This window comes from Mastigoproctus giganteus, chromosome 6 (assembly GCF_048544385.1).
Source record: "Mastigoproctus giganteus isolate SK-2022 chromosome 6, ASM4854438v1, whole genome shotgun sequence".
Taxonomy (NCBI): Eukaryota; Metazoa; Arthropoda; class Arachnida; order Uropygi; family Thelyphonidae; genus Mastigoproctus; species Mastigoproctus giganteus.
In genome coordinates this window covers 111,368,058-111,395,492 of record NC_143580.1, presented here as the reverse complement: position 1 = coordinate 111,395,492, position 27,435 = coordinate 111,368,058, and positions in this window count along the sequence as shown.

Sequence of the window (27,435 nt, the reverse complement as noted above, 5' to 3'; positions counted from 1 at the left end):
AGTCTCCCGGATCCCCTTCCTATCTACCACTCCTTTTTCAATTCCCTAAGCTGGATGATTCCACCTATATCCACCTCTGTACTTCTCACCTACCCTCACTCTATTCTCCCTTCCTTTTCACTACTATAGCGATTCCTTCCCTATATCTTTACGCGTCCCCACAGGTGAACTCCCAAATCCCACTTTTTTTTTTTGCTGGTGGCTAGCCCACCATCCCTTTAACTCCTCCCCTGTAGAGCAGGAGTTTTGGAGTTATTTTATTTTATTTTTTTTTTTTGGTTCCTCCCTGGGAAGGACCCAGGGAGGACCCAAAAATTGCCTTATCTATCAGGGTGTATAATGTCTGTAAATTGCCTTAATTCTCTGGTCGGTTTATCTGTTTTGCTGAATGAGAAACCTGAGTTTTCGGGAGAAAAACAGTCTTTCTATCCTCGCCTGAGACTGACTGACTCACCCACGGAGTGAAAAAAGCCCACAAAAGTCCTTCGCGTCAAAACCATGTGACACGGCCATATCTCTTCAACCTGCAGTGAAAATATCTTTCTTGTTAAAAACCCACTCACGAGAATTCTGATTAGTCTGAAAGTGGGGAATATATTTTAATAACGCGCTTCTAGAGGCTTAGTCATGTCCACTATTATTCATGTAAACCCACAAGACTTTAATGACAGGAATTAATAAGACGTTGAAATTGTCCAGGTAAACTTTGATGGCTAGTTGGGAAAGCACTCTTTATCAAATCAAAACTTCAGTGGCTGTAATCTGAGCCGTTTAAATTCGCAGTGTTATCCAACATACCAGATGGTTCTACGGCGAACAGAACAGAGGAACAGTTTCGGTCGAATGCAGTATTTGTTCAGCTGAAAGGACAGAATTCATGGAATACCTGGGCAACACGATGCTGTCATCCCTCTGGCTAGTGGACGAACCCACCGCTTGGCAGGTATATAGTTACATTGCATCACGTAGACCAGGAGTGGCCTACTTAATTTGTGATGCGATCTACTTTTTTCCTTCAAAATGTGCCGCGAGCTACCATCTCAAAAATTACATTCACAAGGTGCACAAATCGAGGGATGACTGTATATTTAAAATTCGTCGTGACCGACCGAAATTAAATCTGCGATCGACTCGTTGGCCACCCCTGTCGTAGACGGTAATTCGATCTCAGTATGGATAACGTCGTGAGTTAACCGACTTTGAAAGAGGGATGATAGTTGGTGCCCGACGCATGGGTCACTCTATCGCGGAGGTGGTACAGAAATTGCACTAACCCCGTTCGACAGTATCAAGAGTGTATCGGGAATACGCCATTTCCGGAATAACATCTCATCGTAGACAGCACTGTGGGCGGAGAAAGGCGGTGGATGAACGTGGCCGTCGAAGTCTGTCTCACATTGTTTCAGCCAACTGGAGAGCGACAGTGGCACAAATCACCGCCGACTTCAACGAGGGAGTGCCGGAAACGTCTCCACCAAGACCATCAGGCGATTATGAGCCGCAATAGGTTATGGGAGCCCCGGATCCACCAAAATCCTATTGCTAACACCACGACACGGGACTCCAGGCCTCAACTGGGCGAAATAACATCAGAACTGGACCTTGGATGATTGGAGACGGGTCTCCTGGTCCGATGAGTCCCGTTTCCAGTTATCCTTTTCAATTCTGCATCTCTTAACGGTCCAGCTTACGTGTCCATCCTTGAAGACCATTTGCATCCCTTCATCTCCAACCTTCACCCACAGGGCAATGGCCTCTTTCAGCAGGACATTGCGCCTCCATACAGAGCCGTCGTGACTAGAACGTGGTTCGAAGAGTATTCCGCACCATGGAATGGCCTCCTCGTTCACTGGTCATGAATCCTTTGGAGCATCTTTGGGACGCTGTGGAAAGGTACGTTCGAGCTTTGGATCCTCCAAAGGAATGCGACGGAATTATGGGCAGCGGTGCACCAAGCATGGATGGAAATACATGTGGAACGCTTTCGTGAACTGGTGGACTTAAAGCCTCGCCGTGTCACTGCCCTTATCCGGGCGAAAGTTGGGTCTACCCTTTCCTAGATAGGTATTCCATGATTTCTGTCCACTCGCCGACCGGGCTAGCCGGGTGGGTAAAGTGCCTGCCTGGCAACCCAAATGTCGCGGGTTCGAATCTTGCCTCGGGCTTGGATCAACGTACTGCAAAAACCTTGGGAGGTGCATTATGGTCACAGAAGCCGATGCGCCAACAACTACCAAAAAAAAAAAAAAAAAAATTCTGTCCACTCAGTGTATATGCAATAAAGTTTATCGTAGAAACATTAACACTATAATCATTAAGCCATAATATATATGGATTCAATGAACTGAGCAGTAACTGTATTACAAAACAAATTGCCATCTTGTATTCTTCTTGTTATGAGTACAATTAGATTTCTATCGATGCACGTTCATAAAGACAGCTCTCTCAGTTCTGTTGGTATCTAACAGAATTGAATGCTGGCAGTGGGCAGATCTGTGTTTTGAGCATTCCGTTCACATCGATTCAGTGCATTTTCAGGTAGCATATGCTTGAACATAAAGTCATCCCAAAAAAAAGTATCTAAAGAACAATGCCCATTAGTCTGGCAAAGCGAAGGAAATTGTAAATCTCAGATCAAAGCTGGCTTAAAGGCGAGGAGTATTATCAGCTATGGCGCGCTCTTGGTAATAATAATGAAGACTTATTTTCCAAACCCTTGGGGACAATCCGTTCTAATATTATTTTAAGCCCATTATAAGACATTCTATTAAACCGATGTTCCGCGAGCGTTTTCGAAGTGTTCTAAGAAATATTCCATAAGAAATTTGCACTCCCACATTTCGATATTTTGATGTACTTTAAAATAAAAAAAGAAAATACTGTATATTCGATATATCCGCACTAAAATAATTCTCGCGATTTAATTAATTTGATCTGTTTTGCTTTTACTTCTGAAGAGGCGATTTTTTTTTTTTTTGTACCGATTGTGAATGAACGAAGTAGTTTGTTTTGAAGTTCTTTATTTATTCCTCTGCTTATTCCTCGTGGAAAATTGTTCTTCCCTCAGTATCACAAACTACAAAAAACTGCATCCGCTGTCAAATTTCTCTTCTCTTTTCACCTCATTCGCAGTCTAAAAGTACTGTAGGTTTAAAGAATCAATATAGAGAAAAGGTTTGCTTTCAATTACATTTACTGTACGTGTCAGGTACAATCATAAATTCCTAACACTCACGATGGAATCTTCTCCACTGCTGTTTAAATCCCTTGTACACTGCAAAATAAAATTGAAGTTACGAGACAAATTGAATTTTTCTCAACTAAACATATTCCAAGTTGTTTATTGAAGTTACAAACAAGCATTCGTTGTTAACAACAACACTCGTGTTGTAGGAAATCTCTCTGAACAAACTTGATAATTAACTTTATCACACTCATATTTAACACCGTGGTAATTTTATAAGGATGAATAAATTTCCGCGTTTTAGATTGAATGCAACTTCACTTATTTAAAGTATAGGACATATTTAAAGCTTTTCGTTAGGAGTTAATTAAAATTCTCTTTGTCTGTGAACTGATCAAATTGCTGATGAGAACTTCCTTCTTGAGTACGACTTCACTCTTTAATGAATCCGGCATTGTACGTTTGCTAATAAGATTAATTCACATTCCCTTACTAGTTAAAACATAGAAATGTAATATTTTATTGTGTACTACTGAACTAACACTCTTAAATTGCCAATACATTTAATGATTGAATTAAGATTACAAGATTTAATTACAAATAAATACTTCCAAAACTCCGCTGATCTCTTGTATTGAGTTGGTTAAAGTTAATCAAAGAACGTACTTTTCATATGGTATAATTGCCGAATTTCATAACAGTATTAAAGAAAGGACAGGTGACAGATAATAATGATTGATGAATGTCAAGTTAACTCTTGTGATCGCATATTTTGTTATAAAAAGATATTTCTTCAAATTCAACTTTAAAATAAGAAAATCGTACAGATTTTAATTGGATTTTTCAGTAAATTATTTTATTAATAAATTGTTTTTCATTTTTGTTTAATTCTATACCCAATACCAATTAAAACTATTCGATCTTAATCTTAAAATTGAATTAGCTATAAGAGAATCAATAAGTGGAGGGGGGTTGCAGATTACCAGCTTCTATTGGAAAAATAGATTAAAGTCTGCTCAAGATAAGAGACTTTCTTGAGAAATGGATTGTTGTAAAATTAATGGCATCGCCAGTTTCAATTGTGAAACAATTTTAATTCTAATCTTTTACAGAAATGAAGACAAAAAGACTTTTCTTTGTGTGTAAACAAATGGGTAGGTGCAGATGAAACTTATGCCACGGAGTCAATATGACGAGTCTAATAATCTTGGCTGGTCCATTTAGGTTTATGAAATGAATAATCTCACTTTCCTGGAGATAAAAAAAAATCCATTCAACCCTCTTTCGAAAATGGAAACTAGGTATGAAGCAAACGTTCAGTATATTTCAACTTTGACGGGCATCACAAATCAAACCAAAGACTTTTTTCACACAATATCTCTTTCCTTTTCTCTCTCTTCCTACCCCCCTCATAGAGAGAGAGAGAGAGAGAGAGAGAGAGAGAGAGAGATTCCGTTAGCACAGTGGTTGGTTATTTTTTATAGAGGCCTTGGTTAGAATATCATTGAAGGGCGAAAGAATTATTAACAGCTACAAAACAGCAATCAAACGTGCCTGAGGGTGCAGCTACAAAGAATTTTTACACAGCTTCAAAGCAGAAGCTTGGAGTATACATTTCCAAAGTAAAGCGAAAAGAAAAATCTACAGATAAAAATAAAACTAAATAAATAAAAATAGGATTGATCCATCCTATTTAAGTGAACAGGTGGGAGTAAGGTAGAGCACCGATATTTCTTCACACAATCAGGTTTAAAACTTGCAAGAAGAGTAAATTTTAAGGTTCAGGTAACGGGTGAGGTTGACAATTTAAGTTGCCTCTTGAAGTGTCCAGGGGTGTTAAATATCTCCAGATTTGCTTTGTTGGTTGATTGATCTTGCAGTCCAGTTATAGACATTGTAGTATCCATTATTTGTTCTCGCATAGGATGGTTTCTTAAAGCTCTTGTCTGTGCATTGAAATTTATTTGTCAGACGAGATGAGGGAAATTCAGGGTACCATTTAACAGCTGGTTAAAAAGGAGTAAGTCGGCTTTATCGCTTCTTTCTTCCAGCGTTTCAAGCCCAAAGAATACACACTACTCTTGGTAGGATTTCTCATCGAATTCAAGGCCACTTTTAAAGCAAACGTACTGTATTGCTCTTTGAATATTTTCAATTTCTAATTTTTGGTAAGCTGCATGTGGGGACCAGACCTGTGAGACAAATTCTAGGGCTGGCCTGACATAGATTTTGTAGAGAAAGATGAAAAGTGCCAATTGATTGAAGTCTCGGTTAATTCTTTTCAGGAAACCTAGTTTTTTGCTAGCTGCCTTTGCAATGTTTGGGATATGGACATCAATGGAAAATGATTCTTTAATAAAGATGCCTAAATTTTTGATTGCCTTGTTGTTGATACCATAAGAAAAATTAAGTTTTTTTTTTTTTTTTTTTTTGTGTGCATTAGCAAAGCTCATCAGCTCACACTTATTTTCATTGACTACCATTTTGTTCTCCTTCAGCCACTGAATAACTCGTTGAAGAGCTTCTTTTAGGATGATGCAATCATTGCGAATTGCTTTATAATTTTTTTTTATTTCGTCTGAAAATATGTTGATTTTAATTTAGTGGTCTCTAAGGGTACTTGGCAGGTTGTTGATGTAGATAAGAAATAATAACGGGCCTAAGAATGAACCCTGTGGAACACCAATTTTAGGCTTAAAAGGATATGAGATTTTACCTTTTAAATATCACCGGCATTTCTCTACCTTCCAAGTAGTTTGTAATCCAGTTTGGTGCCTGTCCTATGAGACCATAGCAATGCAGTTTATTGATTAGTCTCTGATGGACTACCATCGAAGGCTTTGGCGCCTCCGTAGCCAGGTGGGAAGGAGCAGCGGTGCTGTAAGGACCCGTCCTTACATTAATTAATAAAAATGGTTAAATATTATGAGAATTTAACTGTAATACGAATAGTGGTTTTCTGGTAAAAACAACATAAGTTAAGTAGCACTGGAATTCAAAAATACCTTCCAGTCACTCCTTGTGTAGTTGTAGCTTATTTGTATGGAAGTTCTTTGACGAGTGAGTGAAAGTAATATACCATGACAAATCCCCCATTAAGACAGAGGCAGATGCACCATAGAAAGGGCCAAGAGTGCTTAAGCTGGCCCTGTTAAAGATTTCACGGTGAAACGCTATTAGAGGTAGGCGACGTCACCAGGTGTGCGTGCGTGAGGTCACGGGAGGAGCTGTGACGCTTCTCAGTTGACCTGAACTTCCGCTTCTCTTTCTGGATTGTTCTGGTATATTCTAGGCCACGGAAGTTGGGGCACAAAGAATAAAGAAGACCCGCCCACGGAAGAGGAGAGGAGACAAATGAGAACACAGGAAAAAGGATGTGCAGATCTCCTATTGGCCAGGAAGAAAGTGGAGGGAAATTTGAGAGGGAGATTGAGAGGGAAGTTTTCGTGGCATTCTGGAAAAGTTTTCGGGGGATTCGGAAGAAGTTTTCGGAGGAGTCGGAAGAAGTTCTCGGAGCGGTCTGGAGAATGATTTGAATGAGTTGGAGAACGATACAAAGCAGAGCAGTAGTCTACTTTGGGTGATAGCTGCAGCCCTGAGGTAGATGGAAGCAACGATAGAAATTCTGCGTATCCCGACAGCCCGTAGGAATGTTCACCTGTAAGCATGGAAGCCGTAGCAAGGAAGAATCACATCCTGAAAATTATATAGGCAAAGCCAGTCTAATGAGTGGTCGAACCATTGACCTACTAGACAACTCTATCCACGGAAGACGAAATGCTGACCGGTAAAGAATATACGACCCTGATTGATTCCAGCCACGCAGTATCCGTTAGGGAGACACCATAAATCACCGAGATCCCCAAAAGAGCGCCCCCGCATTCCAGTACCTGAATGACCGATATGAAAGGAAGCCGAGCAGAGAGGAAAGTTCCAGGCCAAACATGTAAGTGCTATAGAGTCTACCGAAATAGGTGTACTTAATTTATTAAGGAGAGGACTTTAGGAGAAATATGTATATATAATTAAAGAGGGGGATTTAAGCAATGAATATATGTATAAAAGTGTAATGTATTTAAGACGGACGTAGCCTATAATTTGAAGTGAAGCTCCTCATAATAATGCTTGATGGAAGGAGAGGGTATAATAGATAACTGAGAATTGTTTAAGGTTGGGAAAGTTTCTTTATATTATATATGAAGTTAAAGGTTGAAATTTTGATTTATAATGAGTTGATTTGTGGAGAGTATTTCTGATTTGAGTAGGGGCTACTTAAAAGTGATATATATAAAGGTATAGAGGATTAACGGTCCTGAAGGGTAATGTTAAATTGAATTGATTAATATTTCCTGTTAACCTGATTGCAGTAAAGGTGTCTAATTGAATAAATGAAATTTTCTTACAAATTGAGACACGAACTCTGAAGGTTTTTGTGAGCCAGTTCATTGGCTGGTAGTTGTTGGTGTATTATATAGACTGTTCAGAAGAAGAGTTGGAAGAATCTATGTAAAGTGTATGCCACGACCTATCGAAGTCCCTGTGAAGAACATGAAGAGACACCATAGCATAATAAATAATAATGTGTATTAGAATAGGATATCTGATGATGAAACATTTGAGTTTGAACAAGATATTTACACATATAAAGGTTAATGAAATAACAAGTCACTATTATTAGTTTCTGTATGATATGTTAATAAACATTGTTTTATTTTACATTCATGTGTTGGAGTCTGTCATTCCGAAACTCAGCCAATCCTGTGGAGAAATACTTAAAATAATTAAGGTCCCCTACGAGTCAGGTAATCTTCTGAGAACAAACAAGTCAGATGCTAAGTGGGAGGATTGGACTACGGGGATATACAAAAAAAAAAAAAAGGGGATAAATTATAATAATTAAAATATAAAGAAAATTAGGGCAAACAAGAACAAGAAAAACAATAATACACCACACCCCCACAATTGGCGAGAACACAGACCCCACCCCCACAATTGGCGAGCGAAAGCCAGGATAATTCTGCACAACGGAAGGCTGAGTTCAGAACGACAGGAAAATATATATACATGTATATATACATGCAATCCAGTTGCTGAAACTGATAGAAAAAATTCAGCTGGCGAGCCAGAAAGCGTAAGTTAGAATTATATATGTATTACTGAGTTGATTATTGTTGAATGAATTTAGATTGAACAAGTAAATAATGGTGGATTTTAGAGGCAAGTATTGATTTAGTGTTGAACTGGAAATTATTATTTATGTACAATTGAATTAATTAGTGAGACCGGACAGGGAAACTTCAAGGATAGATAGGTAAAAAATTAATAAGTTTTATAATTATTGGGTGTTGAAATTTTACTAATTGATTATTGATCAAGCAGGTAAATGTTAATGGTAAATTGAATTAGATTATCTAATATAGTTAAAGAATTGTAGAAAGATTAATCGGCAGACATATTACTTAGTTAAAGTTGATAGCTAGAGATTAATAGATATAAAATAAAAATGCCAAGAAAGGGTAGGAAACGCGGCGAGGACTGCGAAAATTTTGGGGGCCACAGTGACGAACAGGAAGGCCAAGAAAAACCAGAGGTGAGAATGGTAAGCGGGGTAGCAAAGGGGTCAGGACAAATCAAATACAGCAAGTATTTAAAACCATTTAAGGGGGAATCAGGTGAAAGAGTGGAAAAATTTATTAATAAATTAAAGCTAATTAAGGATAAGGAAGAGTTAAGCGATATGGATGTCATAACTATAGGGGAATTTAAATTAGAAGGACAGGCATTAGAAAAATACAGGCAGGCTACAGTGGCAGAAGAAATAGTAACGCTCCACAGATTCACTGAGACATTAAGAAAATTATTTGGGAAAAAGAATGACTTGTTAACAAGCGTAGGAAAATTGGGGGGATACACGCAAACCACTCGAGAAACAGTAAGCGAATTCCACCAGCGCCTCCTAAATTTAAAACTAAACACAGAAACATCGGAATCGGAGAAACAGGCATTCGAAAAAATACTAACTGGGCAGTTCATCACAGGGCTCAGGCACAATTTTAAAAAAGAAGTACTAAGAAAAAATCCAGAAACATTAACAGACGCGTACACCCACTCATTAGAGGAAGAAAGGCTTGAGAACTTTAGCAAAAATACGGGGGCAAGGGAATTAAACGCAATGACCGACAGAAAGCAGCCTGAAACAGGAAAGGAATCGAGGGAGTGGGGAAGCAAAATCGAAGGGTTAGCTAAACATTTAAATAGCATCGAAAGAAAGATGGAGTGGATGATGGAAAGGCTCTCTTTAAGCAATGATGCTAGAGAAAATCAGCAACAAACGGAAGTGAAACAAAGATTGGGTACAGTTTCACGAACATACGAGGGGGGAGACAAGGATAGCGGTCGTAAATGGTGTTATAAGTGCCAGGACTCAGACCATTGGACCCGCTACTGCAAAGTGAAACAGGGTGCTAAAGAAAGCTGGGAAAGAGAAGAGTATTGGGAACGAGACAGGTACCCACACGTAAAAAACCCCAGAAACATGGACAAGCACAGGGAGGAAAGGCATTGCGCAAAACAAGGGGGGTATCGGAATGAACAAGAGCGCATCAACAATGCCGTAGTCAAGAGACATGGATCTTTTAGACATGCCCGCTGCGGGAGGCCATCATTACACTTAAACACCGCCAAAGGAAAGGCCATATCTTTAGGTGCGGTAAGTGCTAAGGGCAGTAGAAACGACCTATTATATGTGAGGGGCAGCTTAGGAGGAGTACCAGGTAAGTTTCTGGTGGACACAGGAGCCTCGAGGTCTATTTTAATGTGGGACTACCTCATTAAATACTGCAAAAGGCCGAGTAAGGGAGATATAAGATGTTGCCGCGATTTTCTTGTGGAGGGGGTAGGTGCTGAAGGAATTCACACCGATTATATTGTCAGAGACAAGGTAAGAATACAGGGATGTGATAACTTGGTGGCCCATTCGTATTTTGTGGCAAACAGAATAAACAGTCGTCGACACGACGCAATACTAGGCACGGACCTTCTAAGGAAATTAAGAGCCAAGATAGATGTGAGAAATGGCCGCATTACCTTCGGCAGTAATACCCAGGCGAGTCCAAAGGTAGACAGGAGGCGAAAGGCAGGCGGCAGAGCCCAGTATGAGCCAGAGAAAGGGGAAACTCCAAAGGAAGCTAGTGGGAAAGAATTAGAAGGGTGTAAGGCAAGCACAGATAATAAAGTTCTGGTTACACAAAACAAATGGGAATTAAATAAGAACACCAAAACAAATAGGAATAATGAGGGAAAGTGCCAAGAAAAGGGGAGGGTGTTACACGTAGGAATTTTGGAAACGAGAGAAAGGGTCGGTTTACATTCGGGAGAGAAAACACATGAAGGGGGAGAGAATGGCTGTGATGAGAAGGATCGTAAATTAAATGGAGCAACAGAAATTAAAGGAATCGAAGGATTAGGAAATTACAGAACTGAAGCTTCCAGTGAGGAGAAGGCACACAAACTAAAGGAAATAAACAGGATGCAGCAAATGTATCTAGGAGCAGTATTCGACGAAAATATGGGATGGGAGTAGTTAATGAAGCTTAATATAAGTTTAAGTAATGTCTGGTATATAAGTGTAATTAGAAAATATATAAAGGCAATTAGAGGAGATTGGCTGTCGATTAAGTGGATCTGGGATAAAGGCATATCCGTCTGAGGACAGAAAAGGAAAAAAATTTATATATGGAATATAAATTTTTTTAGGGGAAGAGGAATGCTATGTAAGGACCCGTCCTTACATTAATTAATAAAAATGGTTAAATATTATGAGAATTTAACTGTAATACGAATAGTGGTTTTCTGGTAAAAACAACATAAGTTAAGTAGCACTGGAATTCAAAAATACCTTCCAGTCACTCCTTGTGTAGTTGTAGCTTATTTGTATGGAAGTTCTTTGACGAGTGAGTGAAAGTAATATACCATGACAAATCCCCCATTAAGACAGAGGCAGATGCACCATAGAAAGGGCCAAGAGTGCTTAAGCTGGCCCTGTTAAAGATTTCACGGTGAAACGCTATTAGAGGTAGGCGACGTCACCAGGTGTGCGTGCGTGAGGTCACGGGAGGAGCTGTGACGCTTCTCAGTTGACCTGAACTTCCGCTTCTCTTTCTGGATTGTTCTGGTATATTCTAGGCCACGGAAGTTGGGGCACAAAGAATAAAGAAGACCCGCCCACGGAAGAGGAGAGGAGACAAATGAGAACACAGGAAAAAGGATGTGCAGATCTCCTATTGGCCAGGAAGAAAGTGGAGGGAAATTTGAGAGGGAGATTGAGAGGGAAGTTTTCGTGGCATTCTGGAAAAGTTTTCGGGGGATTCGGAAGAAGTTTTCGGAGGAGTCGGAAGAAGTTCTCGGAGCGGTCTGGAGAATGATTTGAATGAGTTGGAGAACGATACAAAGCAGAGCAGTAGTCTACTTTGGGTGATAGCTGCAGCCCTGAGGTAGATGGAAGCAACGATAGAAATTCTGCGTATCCCGACAGCCCGTAGGAATGTTCACCTGTAAGCATGGAAGCCGTAGCAAGGAAGAATCACATCCTGAAAATTATATAGGCAAAGCCAGTCTAATGAGTGGTCGAACCATTGACCTACTAGACAACTCTATCCACGGAAGACGAAATGCTGACCGGTAAAGAATATACGACCCTGATTGATTCCAGCCACGCAGTATCCGTTAGGGAGACACCATAAATCACCGAGATCCCCAAAAGAGCGCCCCCGCATTCCAGTACCTGAATGACCGATATGAAAGGAAGCCGAGCAGAGAGGAAAGTTCCAGGCCAAACATGTAAGTGCTATAGAGTCTACCGAAATAGGTGTACTTAATTTATTAAGGAGAGGACTTTAGGAGAAATATGTATATATAATTAAAGAGGGGGATTTAAGCAATGAATATATGTATAAAAGTGTAATGTATTTAAGACGGACGTAGCCTATAATTTGAAGTGAAGCTCCTCATAATAATGCTTGATGGAAGGAGAGGGTATAATAGATAACTGAGAATTGTTTAAGGTTGGGAAAGTTTCTTTATATTATATATGAAGTTAAAGGTTGAAATTTTGATTTATAATGAGTTGATTTGTGGAGAGTATTTCTGATTTGAGTAGGGGCTACTTAAAAGTGATATATATAAAGGTATAGAGGATTAACGGTCCTGAAGGGTAATGTTAAATTGAATTGATTAATATTTCCTGTTAACCTGATTGCAGTAAAGGTGTCTAATTGAATAAATGAAATTTTCTTACAAATTGAGACACGAACTCTGAAGGTTTTTGTGAGCCAGTTCATTGGCTGGTAGTTGTTGGTGTATTATATAGACTGTTCAGAAGAGTTGGAAGAATCTATGTAAAGTGTATGCCACGACCTATCGAAGTCCCTGTGAAGAACATGAAGAGACACCATAGCATAATAAATAATAATGTGTATTAGAATAGGATATCTGATGATGAAACATTTGAGTTTGAACAAGATATTTACACATATAAAGGTTAATGAAATAACAAGTCACTATTATTAGTTTCTGTATGATATGTTAATAAACATTGTTTTATTTTACATTCATGTGTTGGAGTCTGTCATTCCGAAACTCAGCCAATCCTGTGGAGAAATACTTAAAATAATTAAGGTCCCCTACGAGTCAGGTAATCTTCTGAGAACAAACAAGTCAGATGCTAAGTGGGAGGATTGGACTACGGGGATATACAAAAAAAAAAAAAAGGGGATAAATTATAATAATTAAAATATAAAGAAAATTAGGGCAAACAAGAACAAGAAAAACAATAATACACCACACCCCCACAATTGGCGAGAACACAGACCCCACCCCCACAGTGCGTTAGCACATGCTTCTTGATTAGACTGGGGTTCCAGCCCGTCACCACCAAATATGGAGGATGCGGAAAGGTCAGGGAATGACCACCGCATATCCCGGAGCAATATGGCCTTAGTTGCTAATGCTCCTAAAAACCAAATCACAACAACATCGAAGGCTTTGCTTAAATCAAGGAAGATGACATAACTTAATTTGTCAGTAATCTGACAAATTAAGTTTTATAAAGTTAAATAGCTGCTTCATTACATTTCAAGCGAAGTAGGAAATATTCTCTTGAGTTATTTTGGGATTTTAGCAGAAATATAAGATATAATCCACCGGCTCAATATGACCTAAGATGCCGATGAGCCTTAAACAATAACATCACTCCGCAGCACCCTACCCCAGAAGAATATAGATAAATGCATTGGAAATTTCAAAAATAGTTCTTTATACCTCTAAAAGTTCTTGTATTGTGGATATATATCTGAAAATTGACTTAGAAATTGAAATGATTTCGTTTAAATTTGTTAGCTACGAAGTTAAATATATTTTGATTAGTCAGTTCTTGGCTGTGACAAGTATTAAATAGAAGCCTCCTATGAGACCACAGGTTTCAAGAGAACTAAATTCTCTGGTGTATTCTCACTAAAGTACACTATCTAAGAGGTGCGCAAATTAACTTGACAGTTATACCAAACAAACGGTATTGTTCCTACGATACTGAAGGAAAGTTTGATTTTAACATGAGCAGTCGGATTCCTTGTCATGTTTTGTTATTTTACCTTTCGGGTCTTATTATCTGTTGTAAGTCTGCAGAAGAGGAAACAAATCCGAAGGGAGTAAACAGATGTCAAGCGAACGCTCTAAACGTGCATCATTAGGTCTCATTAAGCTTCTTACTGGCTTAGTAATGCCACACACAAAGTAGTTTTCCGATGTTACGACTGTCATACTAGACTATAAACAGAAAGGGAGTTCGGTTTAAATGAGAAAGAGATGAGATGTAAATTCTGAATCTTTCTTATTCGAGTGATAAAAATATCTTTCTCATTTCCTATCGGACACAGTCGCTTTCTTATGTTACATAAATGAATCGGACGATGCAGATGGGAATCTGCTTATATTATGGTTCTTAATTTGCGTTTCAAACTGCACCAGTTTAAATATATACCAAGAGTGTCTTCCGTACGGAAATAACTCAAGAGAAAACATTGTGATTGATATGAAAATAAATAAACTCGTGTGGAATCGCTAAGGAAAATATCAATAAAATTGTCAAGTGGGATTCATTCTTTCTAGAAAAAACACTTCAGTTGAAAAATAATACAAAGTTCAGTGAATTTTTCGAGAACGTTGCTTAGAGGAAATGAATCGTTGCAGATTATTACCCACACTTGGTTACGTATTTTGATAAGGGAAGAAACTCTTTGATGATCGTTGTTCCTCAAGTGATGTTGAAGGAATCGTCACTGTATCAGATTATTGAAAGTTGTGAGAGGGGGATGAAATTTCATTGCAAAGAAAATAAGAAGTATTCTTTATTTAGCGCTGATCAGTTGATGCTTTTTGATATTTTACTTGTTTCGATTGGCCTGTACCTACCTATTTTGGTAACAAGTAACAATATGATTTACATTGGTAAATATCCAAAATTTTAATTTTATTATTGACATCCTTTGGTTGATAGGATGCCTGGATAGCCAGAAAATTTAGATGAACTGGAACAACTTCAGCCCTCTGCATGCTGGTTAACAAAGTCTATATTGTATTATATTATTGTTTTTCATTAGTCTTGAAGACAACCACGTTTCGTCATTTGACTTTATTATATAATAAAGAAGAGGTATTGTGTTGCAATTATCTCCGAATCAATTAGCTTGTCGCTCGTTCAAATTTTTTTCTGTGCTTTTCCCATAAGAACTAAACTGAATATTTAGATCTTATTAAATTACTGAAGAGAAAAGGATGGTGCTGTTCGTATAGTACGGTAAATTATGAGTTTCTTTTCCTTTGAACTTTTCCCTTTCGATGCACTAACAGAAAGTGAAAAACTTTCACTTTCTATTAGTGCATCGAAATATAAAATTCATCTTGTAATGTTTTATTTTCACTAAATTTGTCATTTTCTTTAAGAATGCAGCATTTATCACTTTCGGCTTCAAATATGTAGTCAATTTTAACTTTCGTAACTACGTTTGTGCAGTCTACTTTTAACATTGATACAATTGGAAAACAACCGAGCTCGGGGCAGAGAAAGAATGGTACTATTTGCTTTGACTTCCACAAAAATTAAAATCATTGTAATCAAGTCCCGTCTCCAGTGCACTGGCCAATCGTTTTATGACTGATTGGTACTAAAAAGGTTTTGGGACCAATCGTATTGTGACCTTGTCCTCAGATAGTGCCCAATCCAAGTATGAATTAACATGTTTAGAAAAAAAAAGGATTTAGTTACTCTCCACCGGCTTCATCCCAGTAAAGATCGGCCCACCGGAAAAATCTAAAAATGTTTTTATTTTTTTATTATATAGAGCAACGTTAACGGCATCCTCGCCAACCCATGTACGGTACAAAGTACTATCGGTTTTTGTACCTTTCGTATTTGGGGTTTTCATTTAAAAAAAGTAATACATATTTGAAGCCGAAAGTGATAAATGCTGCATTCTTAAAGAAAATTACAAATTTAGTGAAAATAAAACATTACAAGATGAATTTTATATTTCGATGCACTAATAGAAAGTGAAAGTTATTCACTTTCTGTTAGTGCATCGAAAGGGAAAAGTTCAAAGGAAAAGAAACTCATAATTTACCGTACTATACGAACAGCACCATCCTTTTCTCTTCAGTAATTTAATAAGATCTAAATATTCAGTTTAGTTCTTATGGGAAAAGCACAGAAAAAAATTTGAACGAGCGACAAGCTAATTGATTCCGAGATAATTGCAACACAATACCTCCTCTTTATTATATAATAAAGTCAAATGACGAAACGTGGTTGTCTTCAAGACTAATGAAAAATAAACACTGATTACCACAAAACATGGTGATGCTGCGTTTAGATTTAGTTCCCTTAGAAACTACATTTCTAAGAGAACTAAACAAAGAACGAAAATAGGGAAGGAAAAACAGATATGGTTGGAGGAGAGATGCGAAAAAATAGAATATCTGCAAAATGAGCATAAGAAACATCTAGTCCAAAAAGGAAGTGAAGGAACTATGCAACATTAGGAAAAACCGCGCAAGAGGTCACATTCTAAATAAAAACGCAGGAAAATAGTGGACAAACAACGAAAAAAAAAAAGGGCAGATGGCAGGAATATCTGAGGTAACTATATTGTGATGAGGACACAACTAACAAACAACAACACACAAAGATAGTGAGCATAAAGACTTTCTAATGGAAGAACTGGAGCAAGCGATGAAGTCAATGAAAAATAACAAAGCAACTAGCGTTGATAACATCCTTAGCCGAAATGCTCAAGTACCTCAGTACAAGAGAAAAACAACTCCTCAATATTTTCAATGATATCCTGAATGGAGGAAACTTTACCCTTGACTTTCTGAGATCCATCTTTATTCCCATACCAAAAAAGACAGGAGGAGGAGCAAAATGTGCAGACCACCATACAATACTCCTCAAAAGCTATACCATGAAAGTTCCCTTGAACTTTCATGACCAGATGGGTTTTAAAAAGGGGGTTGGCACAAGAGAAGCAATATATGCTCTGAATATACTGGCAGAAAGAGCAATTGAACACCAGCAGAACCTATTCGTTTACTTTATTTTAACAAAGCATTCGACTGCTTGAGACATGATATCCTATTTCAACCCTTGAAAAAGCTAAACATTGATCCAAACGAACTAAGGATGCTACGGCTACTATATCTTGAGCAAGAAGAGGCAATCACTGTAGAGGGAGAAAACACAGACTAATTACAAATCCAGAAAGGAGTGAGGCAAGGTTGTGTGTTGTCTCCTATGCTGTACAATCTCTATCCCGAAACCATTATATATATATATATATACTACAAGAGCCTAAAGAAGGAATTACTGTTAATGGTTCAGTAGCCTCCGATACGTAGATGATACTGCCCTCATTGCAACAACAGAAGAAATGTTACAAATACTCCACAGCAGTTGTACCAGTCAGAGAACAGATAGGCTTAACAATTAATGCCAAAAAGAACAAAACTATGATCATAAGCAAAATCCGCTCAAATCTAGTATCAAAATATGCTGCGGCATTTCCCCCATCGAAGAAATGAATAGCTTTAAATATCTAGGGAAGATTTTTACAAATAATAATGACCAAGGCACAGAAATTAGAAGCAGAATCGGTATGGCCAAAGAGATATTTAAGAATCTTAAGAATTTCTTCTGAGACACTAAACAGGATTTACAGAAATTACAGAATTTACAGATTTATCGAATGACCAAATGCTACAGATGGAGCACCCTCCTATATGGATGCGAACCTGGGTCATGCGGCAAGCGGAACTGAGAGCCTTCGAGATGTGGACGCTCAAAATTCCATGGACTGAGCGGGTTACCAATGAACGGGTCCTTAAGAGGGCAAGGACCAAAAGAACACCTCGGCCATATTGTAAGAAGCCCTCAATATGATCTGCAGAGACTGATTCTGCAAAAGAAAGACAAAGAAAATAATGCCTTGATAACATCAAAGAATGGACAGGGAGCCTTTCAACACAAGAACTATTTCACAAAGCAGTGAAAAGAGTTGGCTGGAAAATGTTGGTCTCTAACGTTCAAATTGAACACGGAATCTGAAGAAGCAGAAGACACGTAGTTTCTTTATTTACATGTGAATTCATCTTCTGTTGCATAAAATTCAAAGCAAAATTAATATAGCTTGTAGTCATAACCAAGTTGTTAGATTTGGTACGAACCCTTGGCGTCTAAGAATTTGGGTAAATTAATGCGCAGATTATAATTTATAGACAACCTTGCAGCAGTCGATTAGCTCATTTTTAAATACACTGATCGTAAATATTTTATTAAAACGACATTAGATAGTATGAATAAGAGCTGTAATACTCAATACGTTCTACGTTGATATTAATATTTGTAAAATAATAAGAGGAGTTTACCTCAATATAGTACGTAGAACTCTTCTGTATGATACTCTCCAGAAATTAAAACGAAAAAATCGTGTATCGATAGGTTACACCTGGAGAGACAGGAAGCGAATGAAATAGTCAATAAGAGTTTAAAAAATGAATTAGATAGTATGAATCAGAGCTGTAATACTCAATACGTTCTACGTTGATATTAATATTTGTAAAATAATAAGAGGAGTTTACCTCACTATATTACCTCTTATTATTTTACAAATATTAATGGCAACGTAGAACGTATTGAGTATTACAGCTCTGATTCATACTATCTAATTCATTTTTAAACTATTATCGACTATTTCATTCACTTCCTGTCTCTACAGGTGTAACCTATCCATACACGATTTTTTCATTTTAATTTCTGGAGACTATCATACGGAAGTGTTCTACTTACTATGTTGAGGTAAACTTCTCTTATTATTTTACAAATATTTATTAAAACGACATATCAGTTATTACTCTGATGAGAACAGACTTCTAACAAAATGTTCCAAATCAACATGAACTCAAACAATAGATATCTAGCTTGCGGTCAAATCGAAAAGAGGAAGTCACTTTTGCCCGAATTCGTATATTCATATGTGAATCTTATTTACACTTATATAGACTGATGATCTCGCATCAAATCTGCATAATTCTAAATCTTGTAAACCTGATCTCGTAAAACAGGTGGTTTTATGCAGATTTAAAGAAGGGTTGGATATTGATGCCTGAATGAAACAAAGTTTACTTTTCTTTAAAAAGGCTGATGTTGAATAATCCTCGATCAGTTTGTTTAACTGATTTCTAACTATCCTTGACTGTGCTGAAATTATCAAATTAACTCATTACTGTCATTTAATCATAGACTACCCAATCTGTCAAAGAGTGGAATTTGAGCTTCCCTCTCGATTAATTGTGAACCTCTTTACGGCTGCCATCCACCCATTCCTGTGTCAGCAAACAGAATTTATCAGTTATGCAGACGACTTGAAGCTCCTCTATCGCATCAACGGGACTGCCCAACCTGATTCTGTTTCTGAAAACATTATCAACAGCCTCAAGAATCTGATTACATACTTGGCACAGTTCTCTCTTAAGATAAATCCAAAAAAATCTGCACAAATGGTATTTTCCCTCAAATCAAACCCAACGCAACTAAACCTGGAAATCCACGGAATCCCCATCACCCCAGTCATCAAGCACAAAGATCTCGGCCCTATATTCGACCCTAAACTCAGTTTCAAACACCATGTTGCAGACATTCAAGTTCTACAGAGCAAGATGGCTTGCCAAACAACACCTCCTTCATGTCACAGAGCCTGAGTACACGCTCCAATACATATACCGGTTTCTGCAGCCAGCCATCACCTACGGGTCAGAAATCTGGGCGTCGGCAACGAAAACTACGCTAAAAACCATTGCATCTGATGAGTACTGGCTTCTTCGGTGGGTCCTCTTCAGGCATAAACTGCCACCACTCATACATACTTCAGATATCAACCAATTCTAAATTACAGAAAAGTCTCCAAACGGATATTTGCCCTCCGCTTGCTTGTGTCAATTAAAATGATAGCGTGTGAAGTCAATACGCCAAATTTTTGGCAGATGTGCGATTGGAGGATCCTCCCAAAACTCTTAAGAGCCCTCCCCTCTCTGCAGTCTGTGGCGTGGAGGCTCAGAATAGGGGATAGATTCCTGCCCATCTCCATGGGCAGGAACGTCCAGGAGATAATGTGGACTCAAAAAGTTCATAGAGGACAAATCGTACTGAAGACGCATCATCAGGGACCAGCTTTCGTCTTCAACCGAGTGACTATCATCGTCCTTTTATCGATTTTCATGTGTCTTCATTTCACATGTTAATATTAATTTTATATGTAAAATATGTAAATATACGTTTTATGCCCTAATATATGTTTTAAGTAATTTTTATTGTATAAGTTATTTAATGTTAAACCCCTAGCATTGTCGCTGTTGTGGATATTATTGCATCAAGCAATCATGTAACTAATCATTGCCTGCAATAAAGATATTTAAACCATTGGTACTGCATCATTTACTAGTACTACTTAACTACTTTATTTGAGGCCCTCTTCTGCACAAGGAATATGCCAAGCTGATAAGACCGACAATTTGTACAGAAGAGCCCACAGGCGCTGTAGTTGCCTGTGCGACAATATATACTGAACAGCAATAACCATTCGTTTACTACAAGAGTCACTGGGCACACAAGCACAACATTTTCTAGGTTTATGAACCATCGCTTTACTCCGGCAAGTTCACAATCTAGTTCAATAACTTGGAGCAGGACCTGCTCCCCATTCATACAGCTTTGAAAGAGGTATGTAAGATCTACTGCAACTTGCGTAAGATTTCAGAATATGGTATTCAGTATTTATTAGACAACACTTGATGAAATCATTACCAGTTTTTTTTCCTGTGATGCCTTCTCTCTGTTTAGAACCTAGATGATGACTAGACTGCTGTTATAACGTGTTATGGCAAACAACGTGTTATCCACGTCCGTCTCATATGGTCCCTATCAGATTACTTTGGCCACTAACGACCCGTGCCGTTAATGGTAGCTCGAAATGGAGAAAACTACATCCGCAAAGAAAGAGCGAGCTGTGCTCTGTTTACGACCTTCAATCAATGTAACGTAACAACTATAGGAATGTTATTGTGGTGAGATATAGAGAAGCCTAAGAATCTCAGATGCCGTACAATGAATACAAAGTAAGAAAGCACTTGCTCATTACTTACCGTTAGAATTTATCAGGATCGAGTACCGATGCAGTGATTGTAATTCGAAAATAAATGAAAATGAGTCTACTGTGAACAGCAAATACACGTATGCATTTATTAAAAGAAATAAGTTTTTAAATATACACAATGCGTTGGTTTTTAGGCGCATCAGCAATTTATGCCATTTTCCTCCATTGTTTAGTTTGAAAATCTGAACTGTGTATATTTTATTCAATGTAATAAAAGCTGCCAGTAGGGAAGGGCGGTCATGTTTCTGGACAACGGGATTAAAATTCATGTCTTCTTTCCTAATTTCTTTTGTACACGATGACAAGATACTCGCTTCAGTGCTGTTCCCTATCTCAGTTTTAGCCGAAGAATTTTCATTTTTCTCTTTCGTCTTAAAACGGGAGACCTACTGCACGACGAACACAGTGATCCAACTGAACTTTCTTCCCCACCGTAGCATAACCACCTTTGACGACGTGGTTTGATGGAATATTTAAGAGATCTGCATGGTGTCAAAAGTGCAATGTCCTTATCATCCCTATTATCCTCACTATCCGAGAGAACCTCCTCCCATTCCAACATCTTCTCACCTACACCTCCAGAGATAGAGACCTCAGAAGATTCTTTGCTTTGACTCAGTGACAATTTATCTCGAGAAATGCTTGGATCCTGAAATTCTAGCTTACTCGAAGAATTCCAATTCTTCCTTAATCTACATTTGAAATTTTCAGACTTAGTGGTCTCTGTACCAACAGTGAGATAGGCTCCTTAGCACCACTTTCAACATCCTTAGAACCTGCAACCTTTTTCAATTCAACGCCACAAATTTTTTCACATGTGAGATCAACCATGTGTGTATCTGACTCCATTTGATAAACAGTTTTTTTTTTTTGTTTTTGTTATGAGAGGACTCTAATAACCGTATAGGAGGCACAAAATCTAAAATTCTTTAACCTTATATATCTTTTCCGCTAAGAAAATGTTTTGTTCCAAACTTAGATGAAACTAATCAGCCAGATATACCCTTCCACCTATTTGAAGTCCCCTTCATCCACACCTTGCAGATTTTAAAAAGTAGCTCTTCAAATTTTGAAGTACCAGCGGTATGGTAAAGCATAGACAGCTGGAACTGACAAGTTAGAATAGAGAATGCTCTAACTGCTAAAACAGACTTATCGTATCTAGCTTGAATATTACCTTTCCTTGATTAGAAATCGTCAAACCTGGTAGATCTTATCAGAATATATCCGTGTATCACAAGAGTATTTAAAGTAAGCACATTAAAACCATATTTATAAACCCTTTTAACAAGAGCACATATAATAGCAACTATCACAACTAACCGCCATTGTTGATGACCAGGGAAGGGGGGGAATATTTGATCTCTTACTAATCAAGTAATCAGTAAATCAAATCCTTTTTTTAAATTTTTTTTCTGGCAATGAGTTTATACTTTTAGCGTGCTGTGGGAAATTTGTTTATTAAAATTTGAATAGCAACACTTTCAATATACAGCGTGTCCACGAGACAACGAGAACACTTGTTTTAATGCGGTTTGCTTCATTGGAAGATATGCCTTTTGCTCATTGCCATCATTCTGAATTCCAGCAGTCCTTCTGTAGCCTAACGCTGGTCCTGCGTCGATTGTTTCAATAATGTCAGTGATCTTCTGCCGTAGATCTTAAATTGTATGTAGCCTGCTTTGATAGACAATGTTCTAGACATATCCTCACAGGGAGAAGTCAAGTGGAGTTTTGGAGAGCCAGCGATCAAGTGCTAGGATCTCTCGTAGCGATCCGATCCAGCTAGAAATATTGCATAAAGATGCTCTCGAACTTCCTTTTATAGTATGGAGAGCACCGCCTTGCTGGAAAATCATTTCATCGATGTTTAGGCAAACGAAGAACAACGGGATTCTGCAACATCTGTAGACAATTGCTTTTGCCCTCTTTCTTTAATGCTATCAAAGAAAGATGATCCTACCACATTGTCGTGCAGGATTCTACAAATAACGTTTACCTATACGCTGTAATATTCTATTTTTCAAAGGACATAAGGATTTTATGAGACCGAAGTTCTTATGGTTGTGGCGATTGACTTTTCCTGAGATATGAAAGCAGCTTCATCTGTGAATATCACAGGTCTTAGGAATCCATTGTTCTCATTCAGTCGTTTAATCAAGTCCGTGATGAAAGTATAGCGTTGTTAACGATCTTTGAGCTTGATGTGCTGTATAAGTTTAATCCTGTATGTATTAAACTTATTTCTGCAACTTTATTTCTGCACTGTTGAATGTGAAATCTACAATTTCCAGCTACACGAGGACATGTGTTTTTGTAAAGGGCGGCTCCTTGAACATCATTCATCTCCCCCTCGTAGGTCTGTGAAGAACAGTACCACTCTAAGAGGGCCAGAATTGTGGGTAGTGTAGGTTTCTGTGTATTGTGTGTGTTCTGTTGTTTTGTCTGGTACCTAGAAGCATCAGTAACCTGGAGAGATGATTCTGGATATTCGTCCACACCCACAGGAAGGTGGACCAGTCCCAGTAGTGCTGGCACTGTTTCAATTCGAGACTCTGACCCACCTGATGTTGCGAAAAGGTGAGCCAGATTCCTCTGGGGGTCCACTCCAGAGGAAGGGGAGAGAGAGAGAGAGAGAGAGAGAGAGAGAGAGAGAGAGAGAGAGAGAGAGAGAGAGAGAGAGACTCCCATGGCGTATTAAGAAAAAAAGCTGAGATTTGCTCATCTACAAGCAAAATCAATTATTCTATAAACAGGTGAGGACACAGCCAGACAATTCGTCGTAAACACCAAATAGCAGGTCAAGTTGCTTCGGGTCGGAGGCGTGAATAATGGCTGTCAGCTGAAACTGTACAAGTCTTCTCATAAACTGGGAAGAATTTTCTCTTAATTCAGCCAACTGATGAAGTGTCCCATCTACATTGCCAAAGGTTTATTAGTTCATTCCAAATTCCTTTACGTTCATGTTTAACACCCGAGTCTAAATTAGCTACACGTGCGTATGGATATCGGAGCAGCGCACAACTGACTCTAGGATCCGTTCCACATCCTCGGCACTTATGCTTGCACCCCTGGATCCAGGCCGCCGCGAAATTCTCAGTTTAAAATGAATGTTTTAATCCATTCACATATCGATGTGGTGTTGTCGTTTGCTAATTCGTTCAAAATCTACGTTGCACCTGAACGTCTAATTTAGTCTCACTGAAGTATGATATTAACTGCACCATCTCTTTAGATATCACTATTTTTATTGTCTATGTTTTAGGGTTGCTCACTTATGTGCTGTTCATCTGGAACAGAAAAAAGGAGTGTTGTAATAAACTGTCATTGTTGCTTTACAATATGCAAAAAAAAATGATATTCATTATAAATCTCCATTTTGGGTTGTATTTAGTAATTATTCCAAGTTGTAAAGGTTTCATGCAGACATCCCATATATATGATTAAAACAAAAGTTGAATAAACAAGTTCAGGATATGAAGTAAATGTAGGGTAATATTATCTGAGATAAATTTAACAGAACTGATTCATGCCATCGACCCAATGATTAAACATTACATCACAATGTGATGTAAGAAAAAATAAGTGCTCTGCGCCATACAAATATAAGAAACAGGCTGGTTAATAATATCACCAGGAAAAGGCAAGAGTGCCCTGAACAAAATAGAATATAACAAAATACTTAAAATAATTAATAAAAATTAATAAAACTTATTGCCAGTTATTAATATAAGGATTCGTTGAATGGTTTTCAAGAGCTAGCACCATTCAATACATCCAAACAGTAATCAAAATGAGCTATTTGTTAATCAGTAACCTAACAGATAACGTACGCTGATTATTAATTGGATGTATTAATCGGTGCTAACCCTTGATAACGTACCATTCAAAGCAGACTTTTACTAATAATTAGCAATAATTTTATTTTTATGATTTTAGTTTCTCGTTGGTCATAGCTCTGGCCGTACGTTTTCCAGCGGTATCCAGTAACTAACCAGCAATATGTCTATTGGAGCCTTGGCTTGCATAGTTTTATACATTTTTTGTGCAGGTCTCTGTATTTTCTTATATATACAGTGAGTGATATAAGAAATATGATTGAATTATGACCACCTGCCTAATACCGTGTTAGGCCATCGTACGCACCGATAACAGGCGCTATTCGCATAGGCACTAACTCCACTAGATGTCTGGAGACGTCCATACGGATATGTAGCCATGCTGCCTACAAGATTTCCCACAGTGTCAGAATCAATGATGGTTGCGCGACCATACGCCTCACTTCCCGTACAAAAACATCTCAGAGGTGCTAAAATTGGATTGAAGTCAGGCGAATTTGGAGGCTAATCAAGATGGATAATATCTTCACTGGCTTCCTCGAAACCACCTGTGCACAGTACGGGCCCGATGACACTGCCCATTATTGTCTTGGAAGATCCCGTTTCTGTTGGGGAAATGCAACATAGAAAGGGTGCAAATGGTCTAATAAGAGCTGCCGGTTGACCTCATCAGTGAAACATTGGTCCACACGCACCGGGACTCCTAGTTCTTGCCAGCAAAACATGTCCCGGGTTAAGCCACCATCGCCACCTGCCTGGATAGTGGACACTATGCACGATGCATAAATGGACTAGTGTTGCTTGCTTCACACACGAAGACGTCCGTCGGCGTGTTGCACTAGGTATTTGAACTGATCCTACCAGCATAATCGTTTGCAGTCCTTCAGTGGCCAACCAACGTATTGTTGACATCACAGCATTCGCAGTTGACGGTGATCAGCGGTGAGGAGAGCGAGGGTGTTTCTTGTGTTGTCTGCTGTGGAACTCCATGCGTCTGTGTGTGCAGCATACCGCCATTTGCGATATTGTTCTTGCATTTCCCATATTGAATTGCGATGTCAGCTGTCGGAGCTCAATGGCTCCGACAGCTGACATCGCAACCTACCTGTCATTGAGCCCGTACAGCACGCTGCACCCTACGCTTACCATGAACATCTTACCTTGCGAATCCTTTATATTTATGTCAGCTGGAGGATGTTTAATCCGTTAGACACTATTATTTGTACACCTCAACCACAGTGGGCCGTGGTACCGACAAGAAATGTTGTTTCTGTTATGGAAGCACCCGATGCACGAGCTCCCAAAATCATACCCCTTTGAAACTCTGATCTTTACTATGTTCCATAACCTGACTTGCATAACCAGATGCAAATTGCTACTGCTCTAACGTAGGAAGCTGTTTGGCTTTTTATACTGCGAGCTATAAGGCATAGTCCATTACGAATGGAATAATCGTAATTCAGCGATCACTGTGTGTACACACACACACATATATATATAAAAGAATGAAGAGTCAATTTTAATTAAATAAATAGTAAAGAAAATACATAATAAAGGAAAAAAGTGGAAAGGAATAGGAAAACAGCAGCAAAACAAACCGATGGATGCAACGTATTATCTATTTCATATTGCCAGAATATAACGTAAATAGAATATGTAAATTAAAAATATCTTAGCAGAATGGCAAGCCAAGTAAGAAGCGAATAGAAAGAAAACCAGCACAGTAACTATAGCAACAAAGTCCGAAGGAGGAGAATAAAAACTCCTTTTGTTCCAGTTGTTACGTTACTGGGATTTCTCTCTGTTCACTTCTTATCCGGCTTACCATTCAGCTGGCACATCCTTCATTTACATATTCTCTTTGTGTTATGTATGATAATTTATTTATAGATTTTAAATCAGTTATGACAGATATATTGGAAGGTAATGGATTTATCTCAGACAAAATTAATGCATGTAGCTAACAGAGGAGTTATATAAATTTAGTAGCCAGTAGTATTGTAGGTACACTTCCCCATTCAGTGAAATGGACTGCTCCTTCAGTAACAGCATCACGTTTATGTTTGCGTACCCGATGGGAAAATACGTAGAGATGCTTTATGTGGGGAATTCAATTGATTTGGAGAATGGATAAGACGAAACAAACGACTTTCCCTATGTTGCGCTGTGGGAAATTTTCAGATACTCAAATCCCCGGTATGGGCATCAGAAAAATAACAACCCTGCTGATGGTTTCACTTATGGCTGTGTCTCTGGTGTATCGAGATTGGTCAAGTAATGGCAAACGCAATTGGTTTGTATAGAAGACGAAATAAGTGCAATTTTAAGAAAGCTTACTGGAGTGAATATGTTTTCCCAATGTGGAGCGAATAATAGTATCCAGATTCCAACTCAGGCGTGGGTCTTATCCTGTACGCATAATTCAGGATTAGTTTTTGGGCCTGCTATACATTGAAGGTTCACTGGATTCTGCACATTAACTACTTATCAGAGATATTCTGAATATCTCTGATAAGTAGTTAATGTGCGTATACTGCTGTGATCCAATCATTTGAGGGCGCTTGGTTTTAAAAGGGCTTAGAGGAGAACAAGTATTCTGTGTGTTATCAGACACAGTCTAAAACACTGATGGATCCAATATCTCTCTATTACAGAA